At 46.4% G+C, this 14,017-nt stretch overlaps 1 protein-coding gene and 2 non-coding genes across 6 annotated transcripts in view; 2 read left to right on the top strand and 1 right to left on the bottom strand.

Annotated features, from left to right (window-relative positions):
- Window positions 1–14,017, top strand: part of LOC126539251 (leukocyte elastase inhibitor-like) — a 46,515-nt gene that overhangs the window by 21,153 nt on the left and 11,345 nt on the right. For 2 of the 4 annotated variants that reach the window (XM_055075289.2, XM_055075287.2), the window contains exon 1: window positions 6,145–7,026. The exons of the other annotated variants lie outside the window; for them this stretch is intronic. The gene's annotated coding sequence lies outside the window, so the exon portion shown is untranslated. Of the gene's footprint in view, window positions 1–6,144; window positions 7,027–14,017 lie in introns of those variants that run through there. 4 annotated transcript variants of the gene reach the window in all.
- Window positions 13,375–13,447, top strand: TRNAA-AGC (transfer RNA alanine (anticodon AGC)). The gene has a single exon. It is a non-coding gene; the product is annotated as a tRNA-Ala (tRNA).
- On the bottom strand, window positions 13,910–13,982 carry TRNAA-AGC (transfer RNA alanine (anticodon AGC)). The gene has a single exon. It is a non-coding gene; the product is annotated as a tRNA-Ala (tRNA).

Genomic DNA, 14,017 nt, shown 5'->3' with positions numbered 1-14,017 from the left:
TGAAGAGAGAGAGAGACAAAGAAACGTTTATTATTCGAAACTATGTCCCGAGCGAGGCCCGGTATCACCCTAAGGTGCGAACGCTCCTTAGCCCAGTAACCCTCTGGCTTCGGCTACCCTCTTGGCCCTGGCGACGAGTTGTCGTTGATCTTCTAGGTCCCCTAGGGCGAGCTTGGCCTTCCACGTTTCGAATAGGTGTTTTGCTTCTTGTGCTCGCTTTGCGTCCGTTTCCGGTTGCATTTAAAATAATTTATTTATGTACATTCAGACACTGCCGCCTCGGAAATGGTTCCCTTGTGTATCAATGAGAGGCTTGAGGTGATCCTGCCTTGCGAATATTCCCTATATATATAGAAGACCCCTTTCCTGCACATGCCAAGCGCATTCTGAGATTCGCGCTTTATACTTCAGCGCTCGTGTCAGAAAACGGCCATCTATGAGCTGGATTTTTAATTTTCCGAAGAGCCTATCTCTCCCATCTCTCGCAGAGTAGCATGTAGGCGAATACTTCTACATCCGCAAACCTCTGCGTTTAAATAAAAAAAGAGCTATCTGCAATTTTACAGCGACACAGTTGGTAAACGCCGCAGCAGCGCTCAATTGCAGTGATATATGCTACGTTCAAGGCTGTGAGCAAGAAAACAGATCCCGAGAACTGGCTTATGCAGCTCCGCTGTATTTCGTGTATTACATGTTATCAGAGTGGCATACATATCTACGAAACGGCGCCGAAGAAAGACATGGACACGGAGTGAAACTCAGAACACGAGCTGAAGTGAAGCGTGAATCGCAGAAGGCGCTCGGCATACGCACAGGAAAGAAGGCTTCTATATATAACACGTCTATATTTGCAGAACGGCAGGAACACTGCAAACACTGTATCGATGCGCAAGGGATTAACCATTTCCAGGGCGGCATGCATGCAGTGCTTGAATGCACATAAATAAATTACTTTCTTTTTCAAAACAGAGGCGGTCTCGAAACTTCGTTATACCACCTAGTAACTGTGCTTCAAAGAAATGTGGCAATGGAGTGCAAGGTGATATGCAAGGAAGGCCAACTGGGGCCACCGGGTGTTGACGTTGACCGTTTCCGGCGTCCTTTGTCTAGGAGTAGCTCGGGCGCTCACCTTGACCGAATCGAGCGCTACATGTCTGCAGCACGGGCTGCTACGACGTCTAATACCCGCCTTTTTGCAACATGCTTGGTTACTATAGCTGCGCCAGTGATGTGATATTTATTTATTTATTTATTCAAAGAACCTTACAGGCCCTATGGCAGGGCATAAAGTGAGGGGGGCATATTAAACAGTAAAGGTATAAAGTACATATTTCCAACAGGATCAGTGCTATAAAAAGATTACTGTGTTACACAATATTGAAGGCACTAGGAATACAAAGCAATATCTGAAGGCACACGAACACTTGTTACTGTTAACAGAGCAAAGGAAAACCGTTTGTGAAAATGATATACAACATGGCAAAAATGCACGATAAAATACACTAGATTGGTTACTCGTGAACGGAATTAAATGGGAAAAGCATGAGTAACTGAGAGCGGAACGTGTCGGGATTAGATATGGAGGCTATGTTATCGGGGAGGTCATTCCAGAGACAAATGGCACGTGGTAGTGCAGATGAATTAAATGCATTTGTTTTACCGTATATGCGCATGAAACTGAACTGATTATGTAATCTGCGTGAAAAAGAGTGGGGTGTTTGTAGTTGTAACCGGGTTCGTTTATTAGTGTAAATATATTTGTGGAATAAGCAGAGAAGAGCAATGTTGCGGCGGATATCTAAAGGCGGCAACAGTAGGTCTAGTTTAACTTGTGTAATGCTTGAGTTTATGCTGTAGTTACGGGATATGAACCGGGCTGCTCTGTTTTGTACCATTTCAGTCATATTTATTAGATAATTTTGACGAGGAGACCAAATTGGGGAGGCGAATTCTAACTGTGGCAAAATGAATGTTTGGAAAGCGAGTTTTCGAATGTTTGGCGGCGAATTTCGCAAGTTGCGTCGTAGATAGCCAAGAGAACGTGATGCTTTCGCGCATGTAGAAGTGATGTGTGGGGCCCATGAAAGATTATCTGTAAGAACAACACCAAGGTACTTATATGATGAAGTGTGGGTAAGCATAGTGTTATTAAGGTGATACGAATATTTAGAATTTACACATTTTCGGCTGAAGCACATCACCTCGCACTTTGTAAAGTTTAGTGTCATGAGCCATTTGTTACACCAGTTAGCGATAAGGTTAAGATCTGCTTGAAGTTTCAAGTGATCGTCAGTCGTGTGAATAGGACGGTAGATTATGCAGTCATCGGCAAAAAGGCGCATGCAGGAAGTAATCTGTGTGGGTAAGTCGTTAATGTAGATTAAGAAGAGTAAGGGGCCGAGGACGCTGCCTTGTGGCACACCAGAGCTAACAGAAGAAGACGGGGAAGAGAAATTGTTAACAGTAAACTGTTTTCGAAAAGAAAGAAAATTACGAATCCAGGATAATGTTAAAGAGTCAAGTCGTAGGGCAGATAATTTAGAAATTAGGCGGCAGTGGGGCACGCGGTCAAAAGCTTTAGAAAAATCAAGACAGATACAGTCAGTTTGAAGGTTGCAGTCCATGTTAAAGTGCAAGTCAGTCGTTAGTTCAAACAATTGCGTGTTACAAGAAAATCCCTTCCTAAAACCATGCTGATTAGAAAAAAAGATATTGTGAGCTTCTAGGTGGCTGTACACGTGGGAGGTGATTATGTGCTCGAGCATTTTGCAACATATGCAGGTTAAAGATATGGGTCGATAGTTGTCAGGTGTATGAACATCTCCAGATTTGTGAATTGGTATTATTTTTCCTATTAACCAATCGGTGGGTAACTTTCCAGATGCTAGGGATTGTTGAAAAATATGGCATAAGATCTTGCTTGAGGCAGTGATGGTGTTTTTTAAAATCTTAGAATTAATGTTGTCAATGCCGGCGGAAGTAGATATCTTGAGGTTACTAATGAGTAATTTAACGCCTTCAACAGTGATATCGATTGGTTCCATGTATGCGGCATCAAGTTCCGGAAAGGTTGGAACATTGGAAAAGTCCTCCTGAGTGAAAACAGATGAAAAAAACATGTTGAATACGGTGGGGCAATCGGCGCTAGAAATAGGTATGTTTTCTGTTCCGTGCAAAGTTATGGTGTTAGTATCTCTTGTCGGAGATATGGTTTGCCAAAATTTTTTGGGATTGGAAGTTAGCAGCGATGGTAGGTCTTGAGAGTAATATTTATCTTTGGCGGAAGATATCGCTGAGCAGTAATTGTTTAAACTGTCTTTGTATATCTGCCAAGCCTCAGCAGTGCGCACGCGTTTAGCCCTGTTATAAGAACGCTTCTTTCTATTCCTTAGTTTGCGAAGTGACTTGTTGAACCAAGGGCTGGATTTGTCGTTAGTTATGGAGACTATCGGGACGTAACGGTCTACTAATGCTGTTAATTTGTCCCGGAAGAGCACCCAGTTGTCGTTTACGGATCGACAATGAAATGAAGGTAGTAGCACTTGGCAAAAAAATTCTTCTAGTTGGGAGTTAATCTCATCGTAATTTGCTCTGTTATAATCGCGAATTTGTTTAGTTGTTGTGCCAGACACGGGTTTCGGGATGCTAACAGCTAGTTGGATGAGGTTATGATCACTAAAGCCACTCATATTTGAAATGGAAGTAATTGTGTCAGGAGCGTTTGTGAAAACCAAGTCCAAGATATTGGAAGTGCGTGTAGGGGCCTTCACTATTTGGAACAGGTTAAAATCTAACGTTAGATTGATTAGTTCCAGAGACGCGTTACATGAAGATGACATATGTTCCCAGTCGATAAGCGGAAAATTGAAATCACCAAGAAGATAAACGTGGTTGGATGGACACAGCTGGAGCGCTTTAGTGACACTGTCCCGCAAGTCACTCAAAAAGGAATGGTTGCAATCTGGTGCCCGGTAACAGGCGCCAATTAGTACAGCACTGGAGGACACAGAAAAAGCAGCCCACACAATCTCGAGAGATGACCCTGAATCGATAAAATATGAATGAAGGGTTTTTTTAATGGCGATAAGTACACCCCCACCGCGCCTATTGATGCGGTCGTTTCTATAAATTTTGTAAAGATTATTTGTTGGCAGGATCTCATTGTCGTCGATATCTGGATTCAACCACGTCTCAGTTAGTACTATTATGTCAGAGTCACTATCGTCTAAAAAGCCACAAAGTGTATCGCGTTTAGGTAGCAAACTTCGGATGTTAGTGTAGGCCACTGAGAGCGAGAGAGCGGCTTGCGGCAAGAAAGGCAACTGATTATTTTGCGAGCTTGGGCTTGTGTCTAGCTATCTGGTAGATTGTTTTACTGAGTCGCTAGCGGTGTCGTAGACATATACTTGTTTGTCTATATAGAGCTTGTCGAGCACCAACTTAAAAGGCTTTTCAAGTGGCCTGGCAAAAGCTACCAGCTTTCTTCTAGCCACACGTGTTGATGGCGCGAAGTCTTCACCAATTGAAAACGTTGTCCCCCTAAGTTTACGTGCTGCGGACAGGATACTTTGCTTGTCCTTGAATGAACACAGTTTTGCGATTATGGGCCGTTTTTTTCAGTAGAATATTTTCCTAGGCGATGAACCCGTTCGTACTGCATACTGGTTGTGGGAAGTTTGAGTTTTTCTTCGCAAAACTTCTTAATTTTTTCTTCAGACGTGGCCCAATCTTCTTTCTCGTCATCCTCGATCCCGAAAAATAATAAGTTCGATCGTCTTAATCTGTTTTCTGCATCGTCACATCTGTTTGTTATTCGCTGTAGCTGGCTTGAAATATCTTGCAGGCTATTCTGAGGGGGAAGCGCTTCAGTGGTAGCAGTTATGGTTCCACAACCTTCAAGTGCAGTGACTCTCGCTAAAAGGTTTTTGATTTCTTCGTTAGTAGCGGCTTGTTCGTCCTTGATGCCCTTAAATTCAAGCAGAACTGACTTCAGCCCAGATTCCAATTTTTCAATTGTCTCCAGGGCGGATTCGAAAGCAGCGGACTCGTAAACATCAGTTTACCTCACGCGGTAAAACCTGAAAATCAATACAATTACAACGACCGCACGCAGCTATATTGCTCTAGCCGTGATGCATATATGTATACATATATATAGGACGATAAGGTGAACGCAGCCCAGGCGAACAGCCTGATCGTATATAGTTAGAAGCGATTGACGCGATCTTCCAGTGGACAGGGGAGGTATTCTGTAAGAGTCCACTTAGTGGACTGTCCATTTTGGCCGTTCCTGATTGGCTAGGGCCGTTCGTATACTCCTCACTCGTACAGCTGCATCCTGGCAGAAGCTGCCGAAATAGACAATACGCTAGGTGGACTCTTACAGAATACCTCCCCCCTCCCCCCCAGGTTTGTTGCAACGAATTGGGGGTGGGGGGGGGGGTGCAGCATTTTAGGATGCGCGTCCTTGTTGTGGAACGCCAGCAGAGGACCGATACCGCGAGTCTTAACAATAAGCCGGCATAAACTCGATGCCGCTGAGGACGGCTGCATCGCGACCAATGGAGCCGCAAATACCGCCGTATAACCATGCTTTCCGAAAACCACAACTGTAACGTTAACCCCGTACACGTAGAGGATTCCACCGCGGCAATCGCGGTCTGGCAGGCGCGTGTCCATTAATGCAACGAGCTCGAGCCACGCTTCGTCGACTCCACGGATGACAGCTGCGCAGCACGAACAAACAGTTCCATCAGGACCATATGTAACCACTCCTTCCTGTTGCCACGGCACTCGTAACAGAAGAAAGAAAACGCCGTTTTTAGTCCTGGCATCTCTACGTGTTCCTGCGGCAAGAATGCGCGCAGCGCATATACAACAGCACTTAGACCCGGTGCGGCCATGGATGCGCTCAGCAGGATTGCACGGCCACGCCAGCGCTATCGGCGTGAAAGAGAAGCAGAGGGGGGGAATGAAGAGCGTCCGCAAAGCAAGCCGCCGTCGCTCGCGGAGCTTCACCGACGTCGACGACGTGCCTCGTCCATGGGCCGTTGCCCCGGGCGCCAGACGCGGCGGTCCGCGACGGACTCTCACGCCACGCCGACCAACGGGAGCGTCCGTGTCGGGAAGGGTGGCGCACATCCAGGCGCCCTCCTCTTCCAAGCTCTCTGCAACACGCCCAAGTGCAACAGCCCCTTTCGTCGCCGTGCAAACGCAACCGCGCCGCTGGAGAGACAAACTGGGTTATAGCAACCTTCCTCCCCCTCCAGCCAGCATCCGTAGCCCAGCAGTCGGCCAACCGCGCCACTGGTACAGCGGCAGCAGCAACAAAGAGCGCAGCAGGACTGTTCGCGGCGGGGGATACTCGTTCGTTGTCTGTCCGTCTGTGTCGTCGTCGGCCGAGAGACCACGTGCTCCGCAAAGCGCGAAGACAAACCGTGCGAATCGGTCGCAAAACGCCGCGGGAAGCGCTTGGGGCGTCGACGTCATCGACACCGTGCAACGTGGTGACCGCGGATGCTTGCAGCGCCTTGATAGTGTGGACGCCGATACGTTCAATAAACCTGGCAGACGGTCGGAGGCCCGGTCGGACACAGCCTCGTCCTAACGTCGACGGAGTGCGCCCAGCCTGCTGGTCTCTTCCACTGACGTGTCCGCAGTTCGGAAGGTCGAGGAGAAGCGGAGGTTGAAGATCTGCCACCACCACCACCAGTGGACCACGTGAGAACCCCCTTGTGTTTAGATGGCTGTGTAGTCTCGGTTTGCAGGGTGACCCCATTCAGTGACCAAAAGCGTGTTTAGTCGGAGTTCAATCAAACTGCTGCTGGTATACGTGCGTGCTGGTATTGGTGCGCTTTCCGCAGAAAGTTATACGTGAAGGGTATACACACGACGCGGACTTGACGAAGTAGGAGCTTGCCTTCGAAGAAGAACAAGGGGACGTCGGTGCGCGCGAAGACCATCGCGAGGAGGTCGCCGGTTCGACTGTCAGCGGGGAGCCGCTTGTCTTAACCGAAGACGCACAAGGTGAGGTCCCTGTGGAATAAGCTGGGCGGCTACGTTTTTCGTGCGGTCGGAAGCGAGTATATAGAGGTGTGGACGGTTTCCACACTCGCACTTCTGGTCGATGTTCAGCGTCCCCTTTTCAAGGTCGAGCTCTGTGACCTCTAACGCAGAGTATCCAGCAAAAGGATGCGCGTTCGGCGTGCCGGCGGCTGGTGCATTGAATATCCTGAACTTAGTACGCGAAAGCCTTTCGGTGACATGAACAAATCGTTAACCGTTAACAAAACGTCGAATGAAGCGGTAGTCCATAGCGGTGTTGGTCCCACAGGAAATGTCAGTCTGTGAGGTTTATTCCTAATCATCCATTACGTGGTAAACCGACCTATGCCCAATCAACAGTACTGAAAAGGGTGCATTGAAATGGAACCTCACATGTATCCTCTTCGAACAGGAATACAGATTAGGGACATCATCACTTGCCAAGTCGGTTCTTACTACAAACGGGAAAAGACGATTTTTTTGTTTAGTCACCATGGTTTGATGCAGAAAGCAGTTTCTCCACGTATGCGAAACGAACCGACTGCTTTTTCTTGTCGCAAAAACCAGTTTTCTTTGTGTAAACGCAGATGTGAAAGTAAAACAAAGTGTGGTCAGTTGGCCACGTTGATGCTACCCATCCGGCATTTTAATTTCAACTGACGGCTTACGTGACGCACTTCGCGGGTGCTTTTCGTCGTCTGTGACTTCAGAACAGTCTATACTGAACAGTCTAGATATAGACTGTTCTGTGAATACTTTTTTTTGTGTGTGAGCTTATCACGAAATCTAGCATGATAACATGAATATACGACAAAAACACATCGATATACAGTTTCGCATGCATCTCACTTTAATTCGGCCAGCAGAGTTTACGTAATTGCTTCCGAGGTGGATATCAACATGGTTGACGGCAATATGCGTTCTAGGACGCTCGCAGCGACATCTTGGTTGGGAATCGAACCTGCTACCTCTTGTTCAGCAGGAGAACACCATATAATCACTGGGGCACCTCGGCCGGTTAATTGGGCTAGCAGCATAACTTAAATGAGATAGAGGTATTATATCAGTGAACTTTAACCCTAAGCGTTTCATTAATACTTATAGCCTTCATTATTTGTATTTATGTGTGTGTAAAGGTGTAGCCGGATTCTCCAACATCTCTTATACGTTTAAAAATCTGAAATGTTTTAGAGAACTCATTCAGAACACAGACACACACACATATACACAGACTACCCATTCTCATTAAATCGCTGTAAAGACTTCTAACGGTAGGACGAAAAGCATCGCAAAAGAAAGGAAGCATAAAAAAACATCGTTACAGATAGAAACAAATCAGGGATACTGTCGCCGTCTAGGGCAAATATTTAAGAGGCAGGTTTTGCACGAAATATTGGTGTTCGCAAAATTTTTATGAAGGCGGAATAACCCACGTGTCGGAGACTATTATTTGTATTTACGTTGGTTTGGTGACGTTCAAATGGTGGTACTATATGCAAGGCATTTCTTTTTTATTCGCAACAGATGAAAATTTCAAGTGGGCCTTTGGGTTTATATCTGTTTTGCTTTCTTTTTCCGGGTCATACTGTGAGTTTTAATAATTATCACCTACATCTTTCATTCATGCCCAGTGCTAACATGCCAGTGCCCTTTTCTTGCATACGCGTTGCACGTGATGTTCCAGGGTAGACTTACAAGTGCAAGGGGATAACTGGCCGGAGGCAATGTTTAACATATATACATTTAACTTCGTGCTATACCATGCAGCCTTGCTTGCACAGTAAACTTCTCTGGCGCACATGCAAGAATGCGTAACCGCCCGCTTTCCCCACCATGACGTCACGTCGTTCTCACGCCATATTCTCTCTCTCTCTCTCTTCACTATACTGCCAGTGTGCGGCGAAGGTCTATTTCGGGGAGCGAGCATTCGTCGCCAGCTCGCGTGTCTATATGGGTTTCCTTTTTCGCGACCGGATGGGGCAGCTCGCGATGATGAGGGTGCCCCGCATCATGTGCTCCGTGTATATAACGACGGGTGTCATTCTCCGGCGATTCACGGGTCAGCGCTTGTTACGGACCGCGGACCACCTCCCGTAGGGGGCTCACTGCGAGGAACGCCGCCGTGTTCCCGAAAGCAAAGATCACCAGACAGGCCTGCGTCTGTGGGCCCAACAAAGAAAGAGGAAAGAGACAGTTCAAGACGATAACGAACTGAAGGAAAACGAATGACGGATATTAAGTTAGGTTCTATTAGCAAACAAACACTTAGTCGAGACACGAAAGCAACAGAAGTAACAAGTAAGAATAACTAACAAGCAGTAATAGCATTGTAATAGCAGTACCGACGGGCCCTGGTTAAAGAGAAAATTCGACCAGAAGCGCCGTGTTTTCTCGAATTTGACCACCACTCCCCCTCCATCTCTACTCTATTAAAATAAATGAAGCGTTAAAGCAGTGCACCGATTACCGACATATTGTGTTGCCACTGCAGACACACGAAGATGGCAATCTCGCTGTCAACCACAATGCCAAATGATATTGCGACACAATATTATCTGGCTGTATCCGCAGTATCCCCATAGTATCCGGGCTGCAGCTTCTTTGCAACAGCATCAACGGCTGCGTTCGAGGCGGCAGTGTCCGTTGCGTGTGGGGCGCTTTCGCTGTAAATGGCACGTGGCCCCTTGTGTCACCTTGGCAAAGTCTGAGGAATTGGCCCAGAGTGGGTGCATACCACAATCACATGTACGCAGTGCCTAAGTTGTCTGTTCGGCCACACATATACCTATAGTGGCACCATACCCAGTGACCCAAGCTACCCGGTGACCCAGCCACAGGACAGCCAGCAGCAAGTTGTCTATTCAGGCCACTTGCTCCGTGATTCAGGCGCATACCCAATGGGCCCGTGTTGCCTGCCCGGCAACACCCTTGTCTCAACGAAGAAAAATAGCGCGGCTGAATTTACAATAAAAGCTTGAAGATATATCCAGACGCATATCTAGCAACGACGTCCAGTATGAGTATCAGCTCGTACAAATCACCTTCATGCCATTCAGCCTTGCACGCCCAAGGGTGGACACATTAAAATGTCCATGTCTTATTCGAACCATTGTTGGATGGAACAGACTCGACGCCAATGCGTTCACAGCATGCCACTCAGCCGAAACGTTCCAGCAGAGGCTGGAAATGCTTTTTGTGTAAATGAGTCTCAAGTGTTCTCCTCCCACTCTGTAACAGCCCGTAAGGGATTAAAAGTATTGGAAATAAAACAGCAGCCAGCAGACGACTTAGTGGCCCGAGCTAGTAGACAACTTTGGTCAATGGGTGAAAGAGGTCTCAGGCAGGGCTGTCCATTGTCGCCTCTGCTTTTTATGATTTACATGAGCCAAATGGAAAAGAGACTAGAACAGAGCACAATAGGAACTGACATAAGCTATATGCTGGAAGGGCAGAAGGTAGCTCAAGTACTAGCCGGACTGATGTATGCAGATGATATTGTACTGCTTGCTGACACCCGAGTAGAGCTACAGGAACTAATGAACATATGTGGAGAGGAGGGAGAAAAATTGGGACTGCAATTCAGTAGAGAGAAGTCTGGGATAATAGTATACAATGAAGAAAGGGGGGAACCATTGGAAATACAAAGCACTAAGATTGATCATGTTGAAAAATACAAGTATTTGGGCATATGGCTAAACGAGGGCAAAAAGTACTTGGAAGAACAGGAAAAAATTATGATTGAAAAAGCGAAAAGGAACTCAGCTGTAATGAAACATAAGGCACTTTGGAACTATAATAGGTACGAGGTGGTTAGGGGCGTATGGAAAGGGGTTATGGTACCTGGCCTCACATTCGGAAATTCAGTACTGTGCATGAAATCGGAAGTTCAGGCATGCATGGAAACGAGACAGAGAAGTGTAGGCAGGTTGGCCTTAGGAGCACACGGGAACACCCCTAATGAGGGAGTGCAGGGGGACATGGGATGGACGTCATTCGAAGGTAGAGAGGCAATAAGTAAACTAAAATTTGAACAGAGACTCCCAGCACTGGAGGAAAAAAGGTGGGCAGGAAAAGTGTACAAATATCTGTACATGAAAAGTTTGAACACAAAGTGGACACTCAGAACGAGGAAGCTGAGGAATAGATACCTACAGCCGAGGGAGGGGGTCCAACGTGGTTCTAGTGTGGGAAAGGAGGTGAAGGAGACGGAAAGAAAAATGTGGGAAGAAAGAATGCTCGGAAAGCCAGCGCTATCAATGTATAGGGCACAAAAACAGGAGATTAAGAGAGAGCTCTTATTTGATAACTCGCGGGGCAGCTCACTATTATTCGAAGCTAGGACGGGGGTTTTGAGAACGAAAACATACAGGGCTAAATTTGAAGACGTGGACCTTCGGTGCACAGCATGCGGAACCGAAATGGAGACCACTGAGCATATAGTGCTGAGATGCACAGACCTTCGCCCAACCCTGGCAGAGGGAACAGTGGCAGATATGGAAGGGGCATTAGGTTTTCCCGGGGAACGAGGGCAAATAGACGAGAAAAGAGTGGCAGTAACGAAGGGGAGGCTAGAGGATTGGTGGAGGAAGTCAAGGGATAGATAACACCATAAATCGGGGAGATAATGTTTCCTCTACTGTGTTAGATCGTTATAATGGGGAGAGGAGGGGAGTGAAAACTAGGTTAAGGAAAAAAGGATATAAAGAAAGGGGAAAAAATAATAATAATAAAATAGGAAGGGGAGAAAAAGGCTAGGTGGCGCCAGCCGCCGCCCGTTACAAAGGGTATAGCCACCATCCATCCATCCATCCATCCATCCAGGTTATAGATATACAAACTTAAAAGTGGGTGTGCGACGTCCGTAGGATGATTAAAGTGGGGAAGGGTGTTGTGATTTGAAAGAAAATAATGTTACTATAGGTCGATCGTATACGAATAAAAAGTTTGATAATTTTACGTGAAGATGTAGCAGATGCCAGAAAAAAAATTATCGTCGGCTGGGAAAGTTTCTGCTCGCCATCACTATGCTCCCTTACACCAGCAACGACGACAACAATGATGGTCATAATGTAATTGCTGTTACAATACATGTGAGTGTACAACAACAACAACAACAACAAAAGAGAAGCCACAAGGACTGTGACGCCTGCGAATGGCGGCAGCGGCAACGTTACATTCGTGCGAAAATTCTGTTTATCCCATCACGACACGGTGATGAGATGGGTAATGAAGCATGCCAACAATGTAACTCACAGAATGCGGTATACGTTAGCCACTTACTCAAGCTATCAGTTGACAAGGAGCGTCTCGTTCTCAGCTGATGGTTCTCTCCCTGCCCGTCCGATCCATCGAAGCACAGAAGGAGACCGATGTGAAACCAGGCCTGCGCAAATAAAAATCCAGTAGTGGAGTACGACGACTCAGTTGCGTGAACATTTAAATTGGCGGGCACGACAACATTGGTTACCTAAAGAGAAAAGCAGATGGTGAAAGTGGACGCGAATTCTAACTGTTCCTCGTACAACTGCATCCCCCCCTCTCTTTTTTTCAGCGTGCAGGATCATAACAGGATGGTCTGCGCAAACAAATATCGCTACAATCACCTGTGCATCGAGTTTCCTGAAAAATGTAACAGATCCCCTGTTTGTTTGACTGGCATAATGTGGTAATATTGACCCACCCATCATGCGAGGAACAACACGGCATCTACCTTCGGCCTCTGTTTTCCAAACAAAATTCGCGGAAAGTTTCCCCCCACCATGACGTCGTAGAAGTGAGAAAACGTGGTTGGCTGGTGCATATATACAAATTCAGCCGTTTCATTGCGCACTAAGTGACTCGCACAGATATGGGTAATCTGTGAATTCGGAAGGACGGAATGAACAGAAAGTGTTGTCGCACTTTCAGGATGATTAAGCTGGTTATCGATGGTGTTTAGACTGGGCCAGACTGTAGGCATCCGCTAAATTTCTAACGTAAATAATGCCAGAGGTTGGGGGAAGCCTGACATTCTGTTTCGACTTTTTGTAGAATGGCCTGCAGGTTGAACGGTGAACCATCGAGTTTGAAAACATTTGAACGCACTCATTTCGGCGCCAACACGGCTTGTATAGACAGCTAGCGCCATCTATGTAGTGAAAAGGAAAGGTACCCGTAGTACTGCGAGTAATTACTACTCGAAATTGCTGCGTAATATGGGGTGAACAAAAGTTATGTGAATACTTATTGACACTAATTACTTATATAGATAAACTCACAACATAAGTGTGCGATTGAGGACATTTGTGCAATAAAGGGTATTATGCACAAAATTTCTGCTCTGCCGTCGTTGGGGGTGTAGCTCAGATGGTAGAGCGCTCGCTTAGCATGCGAGAGGTACGGGGATCGATACCCCGCACCTCCACTTTTTTTTCTCCCCCCACTTAATATAAATCTTTTTTGCTTTTTTACACAGATTTTTATTTGCATGCTTTGATCTCGAGTTTATGTCACACAGACTGCAGGGAACAAAAATGTGTGGCGACCGTTGTCAGACACACACTCGTGTTGCTGGTTCTGGTTGTTCGTTTCCTGGTCAGCGAGGTAAACGTTATTGCGTTTGTGGTCTGGGCATGTGCTTGCGAATTGGCGTGCGCACGTGTGAGAGAATGACACAGACAATCAAGATTTCCGGGCCTTGCTGTCGTCATCTATTTTTTTTTTTCTTTTTTTTTAAGGGAGGGTCGAGGGCATAACGCTGCAACGTGCGAAACAGAAATCGTGCACACCTTCGATGTCGATTGAGGATATGCCATTTAAGTGTGCAATTCATTATCAACGTTATAAAAAGAAAAAGAGAGAGCGAGAAAAAAAAAAAAAAAACATGTGGAGGTGCGGGGTATCGATCCCCGTACCTCTCGCATGCTAAGCGAGCGCTCTACCATCTGAGCTACACCCCCGACGGTTTGTCTTGGTCAAAATAGCTATTATTAAG

The sequence above is a fragment of the Dermacentor andersoni genome, chromosome 11 (genome assembly GCF_023375885.2).
Source record: "Dermacentor andersoni chromosome 11, qqDerAnde1_hic_scaffold, whole genome shotgun sequence".
Taxonomy (NCBI): Eukaryota; Metazoa; Arthropoda; class Arachnida; order Ixodida; family Ixodidae; genus Dermacentor; species Dermacentor andersoni.
This window is presented reverse-complemented; position numbering and strand designations above follow the sequence as displayed.